The sequence below is a fragment of the Zeugodacus cucurbitae genome, chromosome 5, assembly GCF_028554725.1.
Source record: "Zeugodacus cucurbitae isolate PBARC_wt_2022May chromosome 5, idZeuCucr1.2, whole genome shotgun sequence".
Lineage (NCBI taxonomy): Eukaryota > Metazoa > Arthropoda > Insecta > Diptera > Tephritidae > Zeugodacus > Zeugodacus cucurbitae.
This window is the reverse complement of record NC_071670.1, coordinates 39,481,259-39,505,706: the sequence shown is the minus strand read 5'-3', so window position 1 is coordinate 39,505,706 and position 24,448 is coordinate 39,481,259. Positions and strand designations below refer to the sequence as shown.

The following is a 24,448-nucleotide window of genomic DNA, read 5'->3' as shown; positions in this document are numbered from 1 at the left end:
TCTTATCCATCTTATAAACCAACTGTAGACAATGGATATTTCATTGGCGAGTCTTTTTCTTTTCTGTAACCTTTTATGATCGAATTATTTGGAAAATAGTTCTTCATGTTAATTGTGATTTTTAGATTCAGTGGGCTATCGATAGTTTGTTCAAGGTGTATATCTGATATAGTATTTCACACCCACAAGTTTTTATTATCCAATTTTTTTATCCGAGCTTGCACATTTTACCGAATTTTTACTTTTATGATTTCAAAATAGCGAAATTATGACATTGCTACGCCCATAAAACTATTTCGGAAAACTAAATCAGGTACTATAATTATTTATCCAACTAATTTAGCTATAAACGTCGAGACCTGTAATTTTTCCTTGAGTGGGGGGCGAAAAAAAATATTATTACCATACTACATGCAATCTTGCAGTGGTTTATAGTTATAATATGTAAAACGGTCAAATTTGCTGAAAGTGAAATAATTTTTGCTAAGTAACGCTGGAAGCCCAAAATTTTGTGTTAGCATCAATTACACAGTACAACACTCGGCTGGGTATTGAACCAAACTAATTTTACCGAAATATTAAAAAAAAGAGTATTCTTCGTTTTTCGAAGATAGTCTCCAAAATCGAATTATTTGGATTCGAAGTTCAAAAAGGACCTATTAATAACAGAATATAGTTATTAAAAATTCCTTAATATAGATTTAATGTAAAATTTCATTTTAATTCAAGCAATTAGCCTTCTAAGCTTGGAACTTCAAACCAACTCTTCAACGTATAACAAAAGTGGTGAGCTACTTAAAAACGATTTTAAGAGGCTAAACTAAAGTTAAACCCACGCTGAAAGTTTCATAAAAACTCTTGAAAAATCGAGTGAATTGATGTAATTTATATGGAAGGGGTTGGTCAGGTTTAGTTTCGAATCTTTCACGTTATCTCCAAATTTTGATTTCTAGTGAGCTCAGTTGTTATTGTTAACCTTATGACCTTTTTCAGAAGGTCAAGTGCGATTAAATTAAGAGTCACGCGAGCTGAATGTGTAACAAATGTGATATCAAGCTAATTGTTTACATTTAGCAGGAAATCAAGTTAGTTATTAAGTGATGGCAGGCTCGATTGTTTGTATTGTCAAGGGAGGAAATATTCCCTCTAACTTTCTTTAAAATATCTGAGATACTTTGTAATATTTTCTGTAAAATGCTCATTAGAAACAGTGAGATCCTCGTGTTCGATGTAAGTGAGGTTTTGAAAACTTATGGTCCGATTTTATAAGGGCGATGCCACTCTATAAATGCAGTATTTATGCACAGTTCAGTTCCGATAACTTAACTAGTGCTTACTTCATATATTGCAAAGAAAACGATTCAGATCGACTTCAAAGTTCTGATATGGGAAGTAGGCGTGGTTGTAAACCGATCTGACCTATTTTCATAACATATCATTGGGATGCCAGAAAACTATTAGGAACCGAATTTCATTGAAATTTTGCGAGTAGTTTCTGAGATTTGGGCGGGCCACTCCCATTTCCAACTATGTATTGCAATTTGAGTGCAGCCCTTTTGTACCATCTTTACCATGAAATTTAAGGTTTCTGGTATTTTTCCTTACTGAAATAAAGCATTTTTTGTTGTTTTCAACATAACCTTTATAAGGGAGGTAAACGTGGTTATCATCCGATTTCCTACATTTTTAGACGGTATAAGGAAGTTCCTGTCAACAAAACTATTATACTCACATAGCAACTTTGTTGCGAGAGTACAAATATCAAAGCAATCCGAGTAATATTCTATACCCTTTGGAATTCCGTCCATCAGGCCACGTCAGTAAACACATTTATCTCAAAGCTCAATTTTTGAAGTCGGTAGACATGATATCTCCAAAAATTATGAAGCGATTTTGTTCATATTTTGCACACATTGAAATAACATCATCTAGTTAATGAACGATGATTTTTTTATATTTTATTGTAAATATTTGTTTGAACCCAAAAAAAGGGAGTTTTTTAGTTAAAACTCTGTCAAAAATTCAAATTTAAATATTTTCCGTTTTTTTCGTTCATTAACTAGAACTAACCATAGACTATCAAAATAGTTTTGGTTTATTGATTTTAGATAAACCAATCATGAGCAGTGATGTCCACCGCAAGACACGTCATGGGTGATGAGGTCAACGGCTGAGTTTTCGGAATTTTTTAGTAAAAATTTCACACAATACTGTTTAAACATGTATCTTCAATAAGCTGAGTTGTTTAAATGATGATTGTATACATTAAAAAAATTTTAGAAATACCCTTGTTTTTAGCCTCTGAAACCCACTTAACTCCTTAAATCAAACTTGAACACAAACACATGTGCAGTAATTTTAGCTTCTCGAAATATTTGCCAACTAAATCTATTTGAGAAACTAATACGAAAATCGAAAAATAGAAAGTTGATCGATGACCATGTGTGAACAGTTAAAATGTTTACATTTGTAAGGACAAAAATACACCAAAGGACAACAAAAAAGATAAAAGAATACTGCAAAATTTTCAATTAACGAAATCATACTCATTTGCACTTAAAAACTGAACTGCCACATGCTTGAAGAGAGTAGAGTGCATTCGAAATTTCTCTATTTAAATGCTGCTTAACGCACATTGTGATAATTTCATTTCAAATCGCTCAACCTCATCGAACTCAATTTCCAGCTAACTGTGCAAGGACAATTTCGAAAGCCACAATTCAACGCTGATATGCGGCATTATACAAATCCCTTCAAAGTACAGTTACGTTGTCTGTGTAGGATGTGTGTAATAGGAGCGCTGTGACAAGCACAGACATATAAAGCCACACACCGACGTTGGTTAGATGGGATAAGTGTTGGATATGCGTGACAGCAGCAGCGCAGCAGTAATGATGGAGTGAAGAAGAGGAAGAAGAAGCCAAGGAAAAAACCCGAAAGCCACATGCAAGGCAAGGAGAGCGAAGACACATAAAACACACACTGATTTATTGCAGCAGCATTTGTTTGTATGTGTGTTGCTGTATGTAGCTGCTCGAGTGGCCATGGTGGTGAAGGTGTCATGCTTTCTATCAAAGCGTTGTGAAGACTATGGGGACTACGTCCAAATGAAACCTGAGTATGAAATCAAAGTTAAAACGTGACGCTCGTTAAATGGGTGGTGAAGCCATGATTCCCGGCATAAAGCACAAAAAAACACAAACACACACACACATACACACTCAAAAGGGATAATAAACAAAAGCAACTATTTGTGTGGCCTAACCAAGCGTCCGTTCATGCGGCATCCATTACAACTAAGAAGTAGAAGAAGCAGCAGCTGAAACTCAAGTGGCATGTATCATGTGCATGTGTGTGTGTGTTCGGAAAAAAATTCCCAGTTTTTTCTGCTGTTTTTGCATTTATCTTTCACTTTCATTGAGTGACTTGTTGGAGTCGGGTGGTGGTGGCGGTGGTTGTGGTGCTGGTGGTCTTGTGGCATGCAGAGCATTGTCTCATGTGACAGTTACCACAATTCAACATTGAAATCACGCAAATGAAATAAAATATGAAAGCGAAAAGAACAAATCAAAAACGCCGCTTGACATAAAACAAACAGTAAATAGCGAACGTCAAGATCTTCTTGCAATTTAACAGTTAAAACAGCGAGAAAAGTGAGGAAAGCGAAACATTAACGAAGTGAAATGAAATAATGAAAGAATGCGTAAAAATGAGCGCTTTATATGTGTTATAAATTGTTGCAATTTGTGTAAAGTACTCATTAACCCAGGCGACAAAAGCTAACGGAACTGTAAAAAAAACGTGTCACTGTTATTGTCATTGAGGATTAAGACGATAGGGGTCGCTGAAGTTGATCACCTTTTATAGCAATAACGGGTTTGAGTATATAGTCTCTAATAAAGGTAATAATGTCCTATCCGATCTACCTTAAATATTTTTGATAACTGTTTTACTTTTGTATTAATTTTTATCTCACTAAGGAACACCCCTAGATATATTGTATAGAACTTTCTATGAATCTAATTCTTATTTTTTAGATGATTACAAATATATTTTCAATAACTAACATAGGTGGTAAGAAATCGATCCAAAATCGCAAAAGATCTACATATAGTTTATTTAGCAGATCCAAATCTGTCATCAGCGGACATTCACCAACACTTCAAGTAGTCGAAAAATGTACGGTTGCCTTAAATGGCTGGCTTTTCGGGGGTACTTCGACATTTCTGCGTCAAAGTTTTTGGTTTAACCTATATCCTTTGCTTTTCAGTGACTTGATTAACTTAATTTCATATTAATTTAAATAAATATATCATGATTTTGGATAAAATAATTAAAATCAAAAGTGTAATGATAGCAGGGAAACCACTACTACATAATTGTAAGGAAAGTACACGTTACATGTATGAGAGAAAATTTATGGGAGAAAGGAGAATTAGAGCATCATAATATAGTAGTAGGAGACGGCAAATATTATAGGCTTATAACCAAGGTTCACTAGTGATTGTTGCAAGAAATAACTGGGTGATGATAAAAAACCTTGATATTGTACACATTACGATGACATGATCTCAAAGACTGTTTGAAATTGGAACTTATTAAATAAACAATAGCACCGAAATGGTATTTCCCCTCCTGGAATTCTGTGATTAAGCAGAAAATGTTTATTTAGTGAGAATAGGTGATGAGACGAGGAAATTTTCCGCTTTAGTCGAGTCTATGTAACCGAAATGGTTCCAGAATTAAATCCGATTAAGAACTGTCAAATCGGCAGCATTTCACAAAATTATTTGCAGCCAACTTTCAAACCCTACAGCATCAACAACAACAAAAGTAGCTCTTTAAAATTATTGAGGATATTCATCCAATCTATGCCAAATGTGAGGAAGCACTAACAGAGAGTCTACGCTTTAAATAAATATAGAAACGGGTTATATCCAAATAATTTTAGTACCTATCTCGCATAGGTGGGGCATTCCATTAGGAAGTGTTGAGATGATTCCACCTCGTCTTCTTCGAGGCAACTTCTGCAGCTAGCATCTAATACAATTTTTAATGGAACAATTAAATTATGGAAATTTTACTGTGGGTGAAGAGCTCCCTAGACTCTGAAGGATGCTACGTTTCGAATATGTATTTGAAATTTTCCCCATGTGAAATTCATGATACGAAAAATACAAATGTGTGAGTTTTTTCATTGGGAATATCGTTTACATGAAGTTCACGATAAAGTTCACTAGATTAAATTCAATTTACGAATTGTTTATATAAAAAATAGCTAAATCTGAGCAAAAATGAGGGGGGGGAGGGGGAGGGGGGGGTGGGGGAAGTATACTTAAGAAACAGGTAAGGTTCAGTTTGATATTACAAAGAAAGAAATGGATTACTTCTACAAGTGGTCAGTATTCCACCTATTTTAACGGAGTAGGAGTATATACACTGTTGTTTAAAAGTCATGCCCAATTGGTATATATGTAGGTCCAAAATTACGATAGAGAGTTAATAGCTTTGGTGCTTCATATTGTGCCTTACTTTAAAGATTGCTTCGAAAATAACAATTCTTTGGTGCTAGCTGGATTCCTGAGACTAATTTCTTGTTTGAAGTTATGCTTGTACAAGAAAAGTTCTGGAATTAAACTCTCAAATCCCGGGTTCAAAAGCCAACATTATTGGATTATGGGGAAAAAGCTTTGTTTTTTTTTAGATTTTAGATTTCAGATTTATGGATACTTTAACAAATCTGCACAAAATGCTTTACTGGGTAATAAATGCTACATATGAATATGCAATTGCAGCAACAACAACAAACCACTCATACACAAAGTAATGAGGCACAAAATAAATGAGATTTCAACGCGTGCATACCTGCACACATAACGCAACACAGCAAAAACATCGACTACGCGGCACTTTTGTTGCTTTGTCCGCCATGCTGGCAATTCATATTTCGAAAGGATTTATTTATAGTCGTTTTTTGATTTTTTTGTTTATACGCAAACAGCAGTATAATGACATTAATACTTCAAAGGCGCTTTATTGCGGTTTATCTACACTACTAGACTTTATTACAAGCGCTTAATTTGGCGAGATTGTAGCGCTATTGTGGCACTCCTCAATTGGTTGCTAAGCAGGCAACGAGCAAATTTTTTTATGTTTTTTCTCTGGCAATCAGTTGTTAACAAGACTTTTCAGTGTTTTCCACGCTAAAGTATATGCCACTGAAGAAACAGAAGAAGAAGAAAGAAAAATTTACAAGGAAAAGAAGTTATTAATATCATGCGCTTAAATCGAGCGACCCACAAAACAAAAGCGAATCACTTGTAAACCATAAATGTGGCAACACTCTCCATAGATATAATATATAGAGAGTGGAACCCTTATGGGTTGCAAAAAAAATTCCGCTTAATATTAAACGAAGCGCATAAAAAAGTTTATATTACTTTCAACTTGTTGCCACAGTTATTGTTGTTGTTATTGTTATTGTTATTGTATGCATCTATGCTTATGAAGTGAAATTTCACGCAATAAAACGCTTGAAAAACTCTCGCCATAATTGTATGCATATCTAAGACATTCTTTTTTATTATGAAAGCTCCTCGCTCCCTCCCTTCCTTCACTGTACTGTATGTGCTTTGGATAGTGTGTTTGGCGCGTGCTCGTAATGGTTACAAGGGTTTGCTGCTGCAAAATGGAAAATTGTGGAATTAGAAACAAATTTTGAAATGTGAAACTGAGTTGGCAAGCGGCAAGTTAGATATCCACGCAGCATAAATACGTATTATCTATGATAAGCGCTCGCTTTTGATGCGCATAAATTTTATTGTATTTTTGCATTTCATTTTCAGCATTTTTTTTGTTTTTTTTTTTTTTTTTGCTGCTGCATCAGTCCCATTCCGTTGTGGGTATCAACTCATTTTTCCCTCAGGCATTAAAATCATTTGTAAAACAATAATATTGTAATTCTTAGTTACGCTCAACAATTTATAAGGGTCAGCATTGCGTTGGCGCTGGATTAGGTCTTTTACATTTTTCACATTTTCTTTTTTAGCGAAAAACTGTAATAAAAATAATTTGCAATTTAACATCAGCCAAGCTGTTCGGCGTAGCATGGGAAGTGGCTGTAGCTTCAGAATTTGCCTTTATGAAGTGTATAAATAGCAAAAGATCAATGTTTATTGCAGCTGAAGGGATAATTTGTTTTTCGGCGCATTACATTACTTTAATGAATATATTAGAATAGTAAAGGATATTAGAAAAATGCATACTAGACTCTTTAACTTAGGACAGGGGTAATTTGAAATTAATTAAATTAGGAATTAAATGGTTTGGTTGAATCTATTCATTAGCCATTAAGGGGTTAATAGCGTTTTTAGACAACCAAATTAGTGGATCAATCAAAATTTTTATTGAGAAACTCTTTTTTGCCCTTCACACTGCCGGCTACTCGATAACCGATCAGCTGTTATACAATTGTGTTTTTGCTTTTCGTTAGAAGTTGGTATTTTTCATCAGCTGATTAATATTTTTAGCAGCGACATCTACCGTGGTTTTTTTATCAAAAAGTTCAGCAAATCGAAGACAAAGGACTTATATGGCACGTCTTTCATTTCATTTTCAAGTCGATTACAATTCAACTAAAAATAAATGTCGATTTTGTTTAATCTTAATAAGAGTTTTAAACGAGCAGATGCCGGTTAATTGTTCAATTAGCTCCTGTCTAAAAACGGCTTAAGTGGGATTCCGAGGCTGAAAACAAGGTTATTTTTAATTTTTTTATATTTAAACAGTATTTTCTAAAATTTCTATTTAAAAATTCCGAAAACTTAGTAGGTTGGTACCTCATCTCCCAAGACGTGTCCAAAAATAAACTCTTACCATGGACATCATAACCCACCAGTGGTTCATCCAAAATCAATAAACCAAAAATATTTCGATAGTGCTTGGATAAATCTAGTTACTGAATGAAGGAAAAACGAAAATATTGAAATTTAAATTTTTGAAATAATTTAAACCAAAAAAAGGTACTATTTTGATAAAATTTTCACCATATATTGGATTGAAATAAATAGTTATAATAAAGATATATGTCCATTAACTAGATAATGTTATTCCAAAGAGCTTTGAGTGAAAAGCCTTTAAAGTTTTATATTCTAATTGAAGTGTCCTGTTAGGTGGAACTTCCAAAGGAAAAATTTCTAGAATCTTACTCAGATTGATTTGATATTATTGGATTTAATAAAAAAAATTACAAATTTTGAAAATTGGTAACCCACCTAACCCCTTAATACAATATGTTGAATAAGCATGCTGAACAAAAACTGAGCCTATATTTATATTTAAACAAGAATTTTTTAAGACTATGTGAAAAATCTAGATTTGTTAACTGTGAGGGATTTAGATTTCATTTGCCAGCTGAGCGGACAGAAGTCGCTGGAGTTAAGATAATTTGTACTAAGCAAATTGAGCATCTTTTTTGCAAGCTTTTATTTTAAGGGTCCGTATAATAAAAGTGTATATATTCCAAGGGGTTACATCTAGTTAGAAGGTTCAAAAAACGTTTTTTATTTAATTTTCGTAAAGCATTTGAAAGTAGAACGCTGGACTTTAATCTTGTTTTTTCTCAAAACTGTGTTTTGAAAGTCGGTGACAAAGATTTCGAGGAAATGGCTAAATCGATGATTCTCAAAGTTTTGCACAGGCTTCTGAACTACATATATTTTCTAATACTTAATCGAAGTTTTTTATACTCTCTCAACAAAGTTACTAAAGAGAGTATAAGTTTTGTTCACATAACGGTTGTTTGTATCACCTATAAATAAAAGAGTTACATATAGGGTTATGTATATCAAAATGATCAGGATGACGAGAAGAGTTGAAATCCGGATGTCTGTCCGTCCGTCTGTCTGTCCGTCTGACTCTCCATCCGTCTGTCCGTGCAACGGATAACTTGAGTAAAAGTTGAGATATCTTACCTTGAGGAGGTTGCTTTCGAAAAAAAAATCGGACCATTGCCACGACCACAAAATGGCGAAAACCGAAAACACATAAAGTGTCATAATTAAGCCATTAAAGAAGTTATAAAAGAATCCCACCACACATCATGAAAATAGTTGAAATCGGATAATAACCACGCCCACCTCCCATACAAAGGTTAGGTTGAAAATTACTAAAAGTGGGTTAACTCACTAACGAAAAATGTCACAAACACAAAATTTTACAGAAGAAATAGTAGAAGAAAGCTGCACTCAGATTTTTTTACAAAATGGAAAATGGGCGTGGCATCGCCTACTTATGGATGAAAAACCATGTCTCAGGAACTACTCCACCGATTTCAATGAAATTCGGTATATAATATTTTCTTGACACTCTGATAACACGGATAGAAAATGGGGAACATCAGTTCACAACCACGACTATTTTTTTTATAACTCAATTGTGAATTCCATCTGATTCCTTCACTTTATAATGTATACATAAGAAACCAATGAAGATAGCAGAAAAACACAAATAGTGCATATCATCTCTGGCTTCACTTGTGAAAAAATTGTCGAAAACGGACTATAACTTTTCAAGGCCCCAGATATCGAACATGTTGAACTCAGCGCCTAAAGGTAAATTTTAACCGAAAATATGGGTCTCTCAGATAATTTAATGTAATTCAGAGGAAATTGTTTTCTTCTAATAGTGTGTCTCTGTTCCAAAAATTATTAAAATCGGGTCATGTGAGATATTAGCGAAATTAAGTGAGTGAAGAGTATTGGATATAGTGTACCTGTACCTTGTCGTGAAAATGAGTGAAATAGGTTCAGGAATTCCCTTAGCCCTCATATACTATATATGACGATTTTCGTTACTTTATTAAACTTTATGCCGAATTTATGAGCTGAAGACGCAATTTTGTCAAAATTAAAAAAAAAAAATATTTTTCGTATTTCTTCGATTTTAATTACAAAATTATACATTACTTTAATGAAATCCTCTTGATTTTTTTCGTTTCAGATTGTCCACATCAGAGTTATAGTTTAGCGTTGACCCTAAACGCCTTTTTTAGAGGAGTTTCGGGAGATCTGCTGTAGCAGCTACATAAACTGTAATTTTCACAACTAAAAACTTATTCAATACTCTTCAAAATTACAATAATATGTATAAATTCATAGAATAATAAATTCAGAAGTTTTCTCAGACAACAAACAAAAAAGAAGCAAAATTGTCATCATAGTTTAGTGATAAGAGGTCTGCACCGCTATTACAAAGAACCTGTTCCAACCAACGTTCAATAAAAGGACCGGGGCATGCGAAGGCTTCCCATAATATCTATTACCCCTTCAAAATCTTCTATTTTGAAAACACGTGCTAACATAATCGATTCACAAAATAACACAACGAAATCTTATAAATAACTTATACTATTTGTAGTGCTAAAGAACAATAAAACACTACAATTTTCAACAACTCAAATACATTCCACACAAATTCATTATTTTTAAAGTTTGAAGCTTAAATTGCCAAAATCACAGAATTTGGTGTTGAATAAAACTTTGGTATTACCACAAAAGCAAGACAAAAGACGTAGCCAATCACCATCAACTAAATTTGCCCAATCACTCGCACAAATCGCCAACAAATGTGACACTGATTGTCATTATAAAATTCAACGCAGCAAATCTGCGCACGATAAGAGAAGACAAGGAAGTTGATAAAAGAAAAATGTCAGACAGTTATAAACGCCAGCAGATAAATCAAAGTGGCATATACTCGTACACACAAACATACATATACATAATAAAATAACAACAGCAAAAAAAACGTTAATGCTATCGATATTTAATCATGGGAGAATGAGACGGCAATGAAATCAAAATGCTTAAACTAAATTCGATTTGGCAAGTCAGACATAAAACAGATGGCGATGCGAAGTGGGAGCGAGGATTAGAGAGAGAGAGAGAGGTGAGGTGGCTGAAAAAAAGTAAAAGTGAAATAAAAACTTTCACCATCACCTAAATTGCACAAATTTTGACACAGATAAATAACAATTCAAGTTGCTTGTACTATGTGACTTGCATAAATTTGCAAGATTTATTGTTTTTGTAACATGAATTGCTGCGTGCTTTATGTGTGAGTGAGTGCTGATTGTTGAGATTTATGGCGGGTACACTGGGGTACATATATTGTAAGGGTTTTAGGTCCGCAATAATTCACACAAGACAGACATCGCCGGAAAGATGCCCAATGTGGAATTTACAACAAACTCCAATCTTGATTTACCAAACTCTATAGCAAATCTATGTCGAACGATCAGACTAAAACAATATATGAAACTATTTATGGATGAACATGATATCGAATTTGGCGTCACTTAAATTTTTGAAAAATATACCGTATAATAAATATATTTAAAAAGTGAATAAAGTCAAAGTAAAGGACCTTGCTGATTCAAAATTAAACTAGGAGTTACATTGGCCTAGTCTGGTAACATGTTGAATGTGACCGGATGTTCGGGACCTATAAGGAATTCGCGGTAACTATATTATTCTTCATCGAAAATGCGTCTTTCGACAGTACGATCGATACGAAAATTTTATATTAAAATTTGTTCAAGAAATCCCGAAAAAATTTTATAATTTACAGGATCCTTCCTTGACATTGCCAAAGTTTTGTGCAACCAATGAATAAACTAGATGGTTGAAACTTACAAAATGTTTCTATTTCTCTGCCAAGCAATGTATAAAATCAGACATACAGACATAGTTCACATATTATGTGATGCTATTTGTTATACCCACTATACATATATTTTTGTAAATATATATGTTAACCAGAACTCATTTTAGCTCACCTAAGTATGCGTGATTTTCATGAAATCGACATACTTAACACAATCGATTCGGAAAGTGAAATCACGATAGCCCACACTACTCCTAATGATGACAGAAGAAAGTCGAACATTGAGATAATTTATGCGTGAACTAATGCGGCTTATACATATGCAATAGGTTGAGCTTGTATGCATGGACAATATGCACATACAGAGAAGGGACGAAAAGATAGGAAAAGGAAAACAGACAGACGAGGAAAAAAGCCGATAGAACAAAATATTTATTTGAATAAATATCTGCTTATTAATAGCACACTTCGACAAATTGGTCAAAAACCTCAATCAATCCTCTGTAATACAGTTTTAAATTAATAAATTTCATTGCAAAATGTAGCACATTTGTCCTTCCGATATAAAGGGTGTATTTTTATTAGAAATGTAGTCTTCAAGAAGAAATAAAATATGAAGATAAAGGTTTGCCATTATGATTTAAAAATGATTCCGGAAAGGTGACCGCCGCGGCTGGATCGAACAAGTTCTAGGCGAAATGCTTAATTTTCAATCACATTTTATAGTAATTGGGGACATACATATGTCCGAAATTGGGCGCCAAATATTCTTTGTCAACGTATCAATCGTCTCGGTCTTATCTGCGTAGTTAAGCTACTTCACATAACTCCACAAAATATTAGGTTGTCAAATATCTTTTTGTCTTTTGAATTTTGCGGCTATGTATAAAGCGCTACGTATTTGGCAATACTCTTGACATATCATACAAAACGACGCTATGCATGATTAGTTTGAATATTGCGTTAGACATGTAAACATGGAGTTCATCAACGCCGAAATTCTCGCTATTTTAAAGTTTTCCTTCGTTAAAGGCAAATCCGCAAGAGCTTTGGGGGATGATACTCTATCACTTCGAACTACGGAGGAATTGTTTCGACGATTCAGAGCGGGTGAAAACGACACTATGGATGAGCCAGCAGGCGGACGGACCAAACCATTTTAAGACATCTGCAGAAGGCTGGATACACAAAAAAGCTTGATGTTTAAGTGCCGCATGATTTTACGCAAAAAAACCTTCTGGACCGAATCAACGCATGCGATATGCTGCTGAAACGGAACGAACTCGACCCATTTTTGAATCGGATGGTGACTGGCGACGGAAAATGGATCACATACAATAATATCAAGAGAAAACGGTTGTGGTCGAAGGCCGGTGAATCGTCCCAAACAGTGGCCAAGCTGGGATTGCTGCGTGTTTGATGAGATTGGAAGGGAATCATCCACTATGAGCTACTCCCATATGGCCAGACGCTTAATACTGCCATCTACTGCGAACAACTGGACCGCTTGAAGCAGGCGATCGACCAGAAACGTCCAGAATTGGCCAGGAGGGTTGTAGGGTGTAGTGTTCCACCAGGACAACGCCAGACCACACACTTCGTTGATGACTCGTCAGAAGCTACGGGAGCTCGGATGGGAGGACATAGCGCCAAGTGATTACGACCTGTTCCTGTCCTTGGCGGTGTAAAGTTGAACTCAAAAGAGGCCTGTGAAAAGTGACTGTCCGAGTTCTTCGCAAATAAAGAGGTGAGCTTCTACGAGGGGGGTATTATGAAGTTGCCGTCCATATGGAAACGAAACGGCGATTATTTGAACTAAATTCGATCACTGTAACACTTTTTAGAAGGGAGATATTTGACAACCATTATTAAATACCACGATCTTGGAGGTCACGCCACAGATCCACAATGCTAGAAAATACGTTTACCAGTGTCCTGAAGTGTCCTTCAAAAAATTGAATTGCCATATCTATCTGACCGCTGCCATTTGACATCCATTCGGCAGCTTCTGACCTGACATGAATCTGACTTCTATTTGACATATCCCATCTGACAATCATCTGACGACCATTTGACAGCTGTCATTTGACAACCATATTTAGAAAACAATTCTATTGAAAACTCTTCAGACCAATATTACATTTCTAACCACAGTGTGACCTATTATCCGAAAAAAATCTATTTTAAACTCAATGTATTCATCGTCCAGTACTCGATACATTAATTTCTTCTCTTCACAAGTCCAGTCTGATTTTGTTGCTTAAGCATTCTTACATGTATTTTAATTTATAGGTTACCAGAGAAATCATCTTCTGCGCTACTTTTCAAGCGAGTGCACGCTTAACATAATATTTATTGGGTCAACGTTTTGTGTGGGTAAGCAGAAATTGTTGTGTTCGAAAAGTGAATTTGTTATTCTTGCCTGAGATTCAATACAAATGCATGTCTGCAGCGAATACAATACCGATTATATGGGTCACATTTACATATTTCTATGGTTTTCAAATATATGTACTACTCGTATGCATGCATTTCGATTTCTTTACACATTTTTCTAATGGCGACGGACTGCGGCGACGAGTTGCATACAAAATGACTACGACACATTAACAAATGTTAAAAAATCGTGTATGTGGAAATATATATACTGAGAGTATATCATATACTCAAGCAGCACGCGAACTCATTATATTTGCATTCATCGCACTCATTCACGCGTTTAATGCGTTCGCTGATGGCTGTAGCATGCAAAAAAAGTTGGTTGAAGAACGAAAAAAACAGAATTTAGTTGAAAAATTTTACACTTGCATATTTAATGACACTAAAGTATATGCAGAGGCGCAAACACGCCAACTTCTCGGTAAGACTTGCGAACTTTCACAGCAGCCACCACGCCGTCGTGCTCATCATATTATCTCAGGTGTAAGAAAAAATGAAAAAAAAAATGAAAAATGAAAATTACGAAATTAATTCGTAAAGAATCTGCCGGCGCACGAAAACTATTTGCACGGTAGTGCTGATGCTGAGTAAAGAGTTTTAATAATTAAATAAAGTAGTAGCGAAACTAGCAGTCTAAATACATATAAAATATGTATATATATACAGGCAGACTTGTATTTAAGTAGCCGAGTCGCGTTGCTGCTTGATGAAAAGTCTTAAAACAGCAAAAAGTTTTCGAGTGGCACAGAGCGCTGTTTAACTTGGCCAACACACGCAGACAAATACTACAAATTTCATAGAATTCAGGCAGGCAGGCAAGCCAAGCTTTCATAGCTTTCGTATGCCTTGGCCGGTTACTACTACCACTTGCCCACAGCATCGGCACATAGCAATTCAGAAACTACTTTTTGTCTGCATTTTGATTACTTCAACAAAAGTTTATCCACTTCCACTGCCGTGCCTCCTCCCGGTTTGTTTACTCAGTCTCCGGCCGAGCAATGCAGAACATATTTCGGTGGTAGCTATGCGTAAACGAAGAATATGCTGGCCAGTTGCAAGCATTGTGTTGCAGAGAAAGATGCCCACGCTTGCAACGCCCCCAACTTGTATGCAACTCAAGACCCCAGCCAACTCATTCACATTCTCTCTACACTACTATACTATAAATTCTCGCACATCCCCTCCCCCCACTTATGTATTCATAGCCATAATAGCTTGCACACCCAGTCACTTTCCATTCAAGACAAGCCCCTTCCAAGCCACCGAATCTAAGGCCTGTAGCTGCACAGCTAGCAAACAACTAAGTACGTAAGTATTCTGTGAAAAATTTGAATTTAATTTCAAGTTGCAAATTTTGTTGAGCAAGTACTTGGCCGGCGACATCTTAGAGCGAGTGCCGAGGTGATGAAGGCAACTAATTTGCCTGCAATAATGTTGCCACTTAAAGTCACTTTGACTGCCTGTTACCTGCGCGCAGCTCGTCTCTTCTTCTACGTGTGGCTCGCTCGTCCAGCGGTGAGTTGTGAGTGTGTGTGTGTTGAATTGTGGAAATTGTGATTACGTTTATTTTCCAAAATCATTTCCATCAACACTTTGTGAAATGAAATTAGTGCTAATTGTAATTGGCAAAGTAATTTAGAGTGACACAGTTCGTATACTTTAGGCAATTGTTTGACATCGACCTATGGTAATTGTGTACTTTTTGTCATTTAGATACAGTTGATTTTAGATAGAAGGAACATGGATTTGCTTATTCGTAAATCGGTTTGTTATAGTTTTGGCATTACAAACATGTTATGGAAAGATAAATGTATGGCTTATATCGGCTCAGAATTTCGGTAGAGGCCTCTTAAGTTTATGGGATTTATATAAGTTCAAATATTATCTTACTTTTAAGGTTCGCTATGATCTGTGTTGAACTTCAACTTTGGAATATAAATAAGTTCGAATAGTTCTGATTTCATTATTAGAAAACCGTTAACAAACTTGGAATAAAACTCAGTTAAGTAATATAATAAAAATAAATGTATTAGCTTATAGAGTATGTCATCAATGCCCTCAGTCATCGTAACACCCATCTTATTTGTAGCATAAAAACTTAGACATATTGATCATATCCTTCAAATCATCTAATGAAGAACAATAATATCCCATTACCGGAATACCAAAACCCTTTATAGACGGACAAAGCGTAAACCATTTTTTTGATAACAAAAACCAGAGTGCAAAGGATTCAGACGCAAAGAAAATGTGAAAAATATAAAATGAAGGATATGGAAAAGATAATGGAAGATAGTGAAATACGATAATATCAAATATTACTATCGAAGTCTTAAAAATATGTCGATATGACCACATTTTTGCAACACTCAGGATGAGTTGGAAGTCATCATCGCTCTACACTACAGTACGGCGGAGGTACTATGATAATATGTAATGTTGTGTCATGAATGGGTTGTGTGTCATGTGGATCAGTACTTCTATACTGAGAGGTGTAATGCTTCCGACGGCAATATAACAGGCATATTGTTGGCTGTTTCAACAAAATAACGACCCAAAACATACCACCGCGGGGTCGACACAACGATGGATGGGCGAAAATATAATTTCTCTATTAGTCAGTCTAATATCTTCTTTTTGTGCAGTCCAGAACTGAACTCTGTTAAGAATCTCTGGGGGCAATTAAAAACGAAGGTTCCATTGAACATAATCGGAAATTTCATAGAACAAGTAGGAAAGGTAAAGATAGCAGAAATTTCCAAAAGCATATGTATCACTTCCTCGAAGATGCAAAGCCTTTATTCAAATAATGATTTTTCCACAAAATATTAAATTTCAATTGCAAACAAAAAATTTTTCTAACAAAATGTCAAGCGTTGCAAATTAGTTGACCATAACTGTATATATGCATATCATAATCTTGCTCACTTCAAAGCTTTTAAAATAAAAATTGAGAGCATTAAAGCCACATTTCTCACTCACCGGGTGTAAGGCAATAACCACAATGTATACGAGTATAAACAAAAATAAGTTGATATACCATACCATGACATGAACGCAACATGAACTAGAAAAATAATCGAGTAGAATTTGTCAACAAAAAAGAAAGGTAGATAAACAGTTCAAAAGTTATAGCGATACATAATTTATATATGAGTTAATTTTAAATTTAATAATATAGAGACTAAGAAACTATAGAAAAATGATCGAAATATCCAAAAGAAACAAATTGAAACAAAATGGTTCAACCGCGGAACACTTCAAAGAAAAACCGATAATTTTCTTAATCTAAATACCGTAGTTTTCCGAAATAACGAATATTCGTTTTAACGAAAACCGCTTATAACGAACAGGCAAATTTTTTACATTGAGTACCTTAAATAATGAAAATCGGTGATTTGTAAGTACTCGGTTTAAGGGGTTATATGCATTTAGAATTTTCAAAAAATCGATTTTTTTTAATTTCATTTTCTTAATGTACATATATTTAAGAATACACACAGAAAATTTCATATCGTTCCGGTGAATATTTTCAAAGTTACAAGCAAATTTGAAAAGGCGTTTCACAGTGCTTGGAAGTACAAGGTCCGAGCGGCAGCGCGTTTTTCTCAAAATGGTGTTTTCAAAGTCGGTGACCAACATTACTCGAAAACGGCTAGACCGATTAGTCTCAAATTTTAACACGACCTTCTTAAATATATTTTTTAGTAATTGATCGAAGATTTTTTCTCTCCGATAAATATTTTTTATTTTTTATAATCAATTTAAGGCCGAAATTTCGGTGAAGAATCGATTTTTTTTTTTGAGAAACCGCCATTTTGTCAAAAAAATTTATTTTGCTTATTCCTTCGATTAGTTACTAGATATAACATTGTTTTAACGAAATCTGTTTGGTTTTTTAATTTCAAATGATCCAGTTCCGAGATATAGTGGTCACCGCAAAACGTCTTTTTTGAGAGGAGCTCCTGGAGATCAGCTGTAGCTCTTTTTCAAATAAATATTTTTACTAGTACTAAGTCTTAAAATACAGTTAAAAGATACCATAATATGTGTATAAATTTTTGGATCAATAAATTAAAAAGTTTTCTCAGAAAAAATTCTGGAAAATTCACTTTTTTTCGGCCGTCTAACTGTATATAACCCCTTAAAGAACAACATGAAGAAAATATATGAAGAAAGTGAGAAAAAACTTGAAAATATTCAAAAGAAATGTGGAAATTGAAAAAAATTTGAATTTTATAAAAAAGCTCAAAATTATTGATCAGCACCAAATAGAAGTATAAGTGTCAGAATTGGTTCCTTTTGGGAGAATTTCTTGGATTTGAATTGTTTCTTGTTAAGGTTTTTAATTTTTTAATAAATATTTAATAAAACAATTTATTAAACTGCAATTTACGGATATTTAACTCTTTTTTATTGAAAAACATACCTCTAAGTGAGTACTCGAATTAACGAAAAATTTGATGTAACGAACAGGCCTGACAATGAATGTGTTCGTTATTTCGAAAAACTACTGTATTAAGGGGGGGGTAAGGTTTGACAACTTTTGTTTTTTCATTTTTTTTTTTTTTTTTCATTTTTTTCTCAACCATCAACATCTCAAGAATATTGTGTTAAAGTTTTAGGTCATTCGGAGAAAAACTAACGAAGTTACAGCAGGTTGAGTAACGGTACCTCCAGCTATCTGCGCTGAGTATACAAAACTTTGAATCGATTTTCCCAAATATGTCATTTTTGAAGTCGGTGACCAGCTTACAGAAAAAACTACTGCATCGATCATTTTGAAATTTTGAACAAATATTCTACATATACATAGCTCTCGAATGACGTCGAGTTTTTCCAAAAAATTTAATTACTAACAATTTTACAATAACAAATAGGTCGATTTTTTCGTCTAAAAACGTCATTTTGGCTTGAAAATGGTACCAAAAATTGAAAAATTTTAAAATCAAAATAAACTCGATGTCAATTGAAAGATAAACTAATAAACTAAAGAAAGCATTTTGATTTTTTGGTTTCGGATACTGTAGGCTGGTCACCGCACAACAACTTTTTTTTCGAGGTGCCTGCAGAGATCGACGATAAATCAGTTATTCCTCGCTATTTTACGATACAACTTTTTTTGAAGTATCCTTCAAATGTTGTACTTTCATATAATAATAAGTAAAATAAACCTACAGCAATAATTTTTTCTAAAAAAATTCATGAAAAAAGGTCTTTTTTCGATGAAACAAACCTGTACCAAGTGTACAGATCAGATTTCTCTACTCAAAAGGCAATAATGCTCATAGTAAAGAGAGTAAGAAAACTCACAAAAATTTTATAAATATATATTAACCACAAAAGCCTATAATTTGACTGATTTTTATTAAAGAAAAAATTTATATAATTTTGTGATATTCAATTATTGAAAACAAACAATTTAAGCGAAAAAATAATGAAAAAGTTGATAAAATAAGCTGAATAAAATGATCAATATATACAAAATTTATTTCTTTAATGTAAAAAAGTGTGAAAACAAATAGATTTTCAATTATAGCAATTTGCTCTAAAATTCCATTAACTACAAAATTTCAATTTAATAATAATAAATGGTACTCACCAGAATTAAAAAGGTATTTGTTGTTTTATTCTGCTTGTGTCAGCTATTTGCTGTAAGCCACATGATTTGTTGATAATATTACAGCCTAATCCTGTAACAACAAACAAAATAAACTATTACAAAATGCACAAATCCATATAAATACACACGAGTATGTCGGCCATATATTAGGCAGTTTATAAAGACTATAATAAAAAAGCATTCATTGCAACTATTACTTATTTATGTTTACTTTTTGCGCCAGCACCGCAAAATTAGTGCAAACACATGGTGTTGACATCATTAATTACACTAATAAAGCAGTAATTTGTAATAACAAATTATAACAATTTTACATGGCTGAAATTTAAATGAACAACCTGACACAAAACAACAACAACAACATCAGCAAAGAAACAAACAAAAAAGCGTAAACCGGATTAGCAACAACAAATTTTACACGTGGGATACGTCAATGGCGGCGGCGGCCATGCGTTGTTGCATGCAACATGCCGCAGCTGTGACATGCATATACACTGGCTTTTCAACTAAAATAATAATAATAACCGTTATACACGTGCAATTTTAATGAGCGCACGCGAAAAAAAAAACGAACTAAATCAAACTAATTATAAAATTGTTACAGACGCCACAAATGTTGGCCGCAAATAATTGTACATTTTCCAATAGCAACATATGTTGCAAATGCCAACCGAAATGCGTTGCACAACAACAAAAAACGTGCATTGCGCTATAAAAAGCGTAAAATATTTACACGCATGCAAAGCGTGTTATTTAAATCCAATGCAGACTATACAATTAATGCGCGACATGGCGTATACGTAACATATTTTCGATATACCTTTTAATTCTGTGTGTGCGTGTGAAGGCCACAGTAATTTGTGAGTATGTTAAGGCGTCTGGCTTACGCTTTTGCATAATTAAAAGCAAATAATCATGCATAGCTGATTAGCATAAATGATAATCACGTGTGGGAAAAAATAATTTTGTCACCAAACTAATTTGCAATAGAAAACAATTGAGTCAAATTTCGTGTTTAATAACAGACGCAAAGGTATTTATTTTACACTTGTGTAGAGTGCTTAGATTAAATCAGAATAAATTAAGTGAAATTAAGAGCTACTTTTAAATAGTGTTAACTTTGAAGGATCACAATTTATCAATAAAATAGTAAATATATTTTACTGGTTGAATTAATTTTGATTTGAGTTCCCTTAAACATTTCGATAAATTTGAAATAATTTTTTTTTGGCGAAATTCGATTTTTATTATTCATCGTAGGTGTAATCGATATCCAGTGGCTGCGTCCATAGCAACAACAAAAATCAAAAAATCGATCACAAATAGGGATGCAAACGATGTATCGATGTTTTCGTCAAAAAGCATCGATGTTAGCCATCGATGTCTCGAATCTAAAAACATCGATGCATCGATGTCACTTTCAACGATGTTTTATGTCGATGTTTTTTATAAAAATTTTACTTCACACTTTTTCGGGTATTAACCCGAAACCCTCTATTTAGATACGCTTTATTACATTGGAATTCGATTTTTGTAAAATACGGAGAATTCGTTAAGGGAATGTGCGCTTGGACAATACTGCGGTTACTTTTATGATTTATTTATACAATCTAATTCTGGCGTAGGCTACTGCGATAGATCAGAGATTCAAATTACTGTATTTAAAAGATGCTATGGTTAAAAGAAATACTTTTTTTGTTTCATAAAAAAATCAAAGAATCGCGCTGATGCAACGGAATCTTCGGATGAGTGTGAAACATAATACTCGTTTGATATTTGGAACCAGAATAAACATTTGGTCCACCAAAAGGTGAAATGTAACCTGTCAAATTTATCTACAATTACAGGGACGGAAAGTTGAAGAGAAAATGTATCTCGGCTGTTACCCCTACCAATCAGAAGCCAATAGAGTTTGGGTTGACATGAATACTGTGTTTCCGGAGTTGTATAAATGGGCTTATTAATATTTACACATTGTGGCCACTTCAGTCCCGATTAAACGACCGTTTTCTAAACCCAGGGCAACTATCACGCAGAAATAAAATCGAAAAAAAATGACAGTGAAAAAACTTTCCATGTCGTTGTTTTGAAATTCTGTTATTTGTTCAGAAAAAACTTTAACAGACATATAATGCTAAGTGAAATAAAATGTATAAACTTAAGACGTACTACATTTCATTTATTTATGCTTCTGCTTCTGTATCTCTTAGCTTTTCACACTAAATTTAAAATAAGTTAAAAAGTTCAAAAATACATCGATGTTTCGATGTTTTAATGGCCGATGTTTTTGATTTCGATGGGTTTTGAAGATTCATTGATACATCGAACCATCGATGTTTCATTTTACGATGTTTGCATCCCTAATCACAAATGGGTAAAAATATCTTAAAAGTGAAATCGGTTTACAACCCTTACACCGCAGCTTGAAGTTTCCTGATACAAATATTCCATTAACAGTGTTGTATTGCCGGTGCGAAAATCGCCAAAATCTATAACTTTTCAAGCCCCACATATGGAACCTGAGCGCCTCAGTGCTTATGGTCTCTGATATAAGAATTCATTTTTTTTATTATGTGTCTTGTTATAATTTCTTATCATGATTCTGTATATATATGTATGTATAAATGTGGACTGGCGGGACTTAAGTTCGCCATTTTTTCCTCAATATATTAATTTCCCTGTTATTACAATAAAATAAAAAAGTTTTGAACGGAAAATAACAAAGTCATTAAAACTCGTCCCGATCATTCCTATGGGACCTATAGGATATAGTCGCACAATGTCTCCAATTTTTTTATACGATATTTAAAATATTTTTCTTGATTTTTGGTGAAAATTGCATAATACTCGATAACACAACTAGAAGTATTTATAGCCGCGGCTCCATACAAGCCCAACCACTGTGCATTGGCAGTATGGTGTTATAAAGAACCTGCTAATTTAAGATCTGAACAACAAAAAACCAATGAGGTGGTGGAATAAGAGCTTTTAAAAACGAAAATCCTGAAAAATTACGTTTTACTTTTCAACCAAGTGTCCTTTCAGCGAGATACACTTCATTTATTTTTTGTTCATTAACGCGTCTGAAAAATATGTACGATTTTTGGTGGTCTGCAAAGTAGACCTCTTTGGCTTTAATAACTTTATCATTCGATTCAAATTTCTGCATGACCATTAATTTTTTCAAGTTTGAAAACAAAAATGGTCGTCCTGGAAAATACAGTAAAAATTGCAGTAGTTCATAGCCTAATTGACCAAACACAGGGGCTATATTCCCTCCCGCCAAATCTTCGATTTCATCAGGGAAGGAATGAAGACCATTATATCGATTATTACTATGTCTCTCGTATATCAATGGCCATGGTATGTCGTACAGCTTTACCATTATTTCATGTATGATGTGACCCCGCAACCTATTTTACCTATCTAATAAATATGTTAATACGAGTTCACAGAATTTTTTCACTTTGTCCCCTTTGATAGATGTTTTCGGGGCATCCAGGCGTGAATTATTAAAACCCGATGTTCGAAAAACTCATTAAACTATCGTATAAAACCGAATCCAAAAAACACAAAAATACCAAATTTTGACGTAAAATATCTCTTCGAAAAACAAGAACGCATAACAAACCAATTTTATATTTGTTCTATTTGTTAAAATCCATGGAGACACCCGCGTCTACAAACGGTAAGGAACTCACAATTTTAGCTCCTAGGCTAAGTGCTAAGAAGATGCACATACAAAACATTATGAATTGGTTAGCTTTATCAAGGCCACATATTCGTTCACAGAGGCCATGGCGGTGTGAGGGGATTACAGTCCCGATAGTTTTACAATTGGCCTACTAATGGCAGTATGCATCACAAGCTTTGAAACATTTTTTCTACAGAAATAAAAACAAGAAGCAATAAGTTTTATAAATTGAAGTTACTCACAAAGAAATAATAAATATGTTTTATTTATTATTTAATACCTTTAGGAACTTTATTTCTATAATCCTATAAAACATCCATAGCTTTTAACATAAAATTTGGTAAAAACACACAAGCGTAATACAATTCCAACACAGTTACAACACTGGAAAACCGTTAAAAATGTTATACCAATACATGAAATGAAATAAAAACCGTTAATGCGCGGGAAATACTTAATATCCGCTTATAATAATTTTTGTCAAACTGCACTGGCATCACAGGCGGAAGATAAATAAAATATGAAAATTATTTGCGTGCAAATATTTACACACAGAAAATGCAAAATATTTGCAGGTGAGTTTATACACGTGAGTTTATAGGCATGTGTGCGTGCTCTTAAAACTTGCATGTACTCGCACTCGTAAAAGCAGCGTAAAGTAAAATATGAAATATATAATAAATATTATTACTGAACCACAAAACCCTTTCATGGATATTAAATTATACGCATCAGCATCATGGTAATGATAAAAACGCACACCAGTAGCAGCGAAACAGTGCAGCAGTATGAAGAAAGCAGCGAACAAGCGCATAAACATGTGGGTGGTGGATTGATGGCAGCGGTTGCACAGCTGTTATGGATTATGCAGTTGCTGTATTTAGCTTAATTTCGCAAATGGTTTTTTTATTATAACCAATAAAGCGAAGAAAGTGCTCATTTGCTCATACTCGGATGTACATGTGTGTGTATTTAGATATACAAGACATAATGGAAGCCTAACATGATTATATGCGCCATGAATGCAC

At 34.1% G+C, this 24,448-nt stretch overlaps 1 protein-coding gene across 5 annotated transcripts in view; it reads right to left on the bottom strand.

Annotated features, from left to right (window-relative positions):
• LOC105212012 (uncharacterized) overlaps positions 1-24,448 on the bottom strand; it is a 463,761-nt gene that overhangs the window by 49,776 nt on the left and 389,537 nt on the right. For all 5 annotated transcript variants that reach the window (XM_054232153.1, XM_054232157.1, XM_054232154.1 and 2 more), the window contains one exon: positions 19,706-19,796. The gene's annotated coding sequence lies outside the window, so the exon portion shown is untranslated. The remainder of the gene's footprint in view (positions 1-19,705; positions 19,797-24,448) is intronic.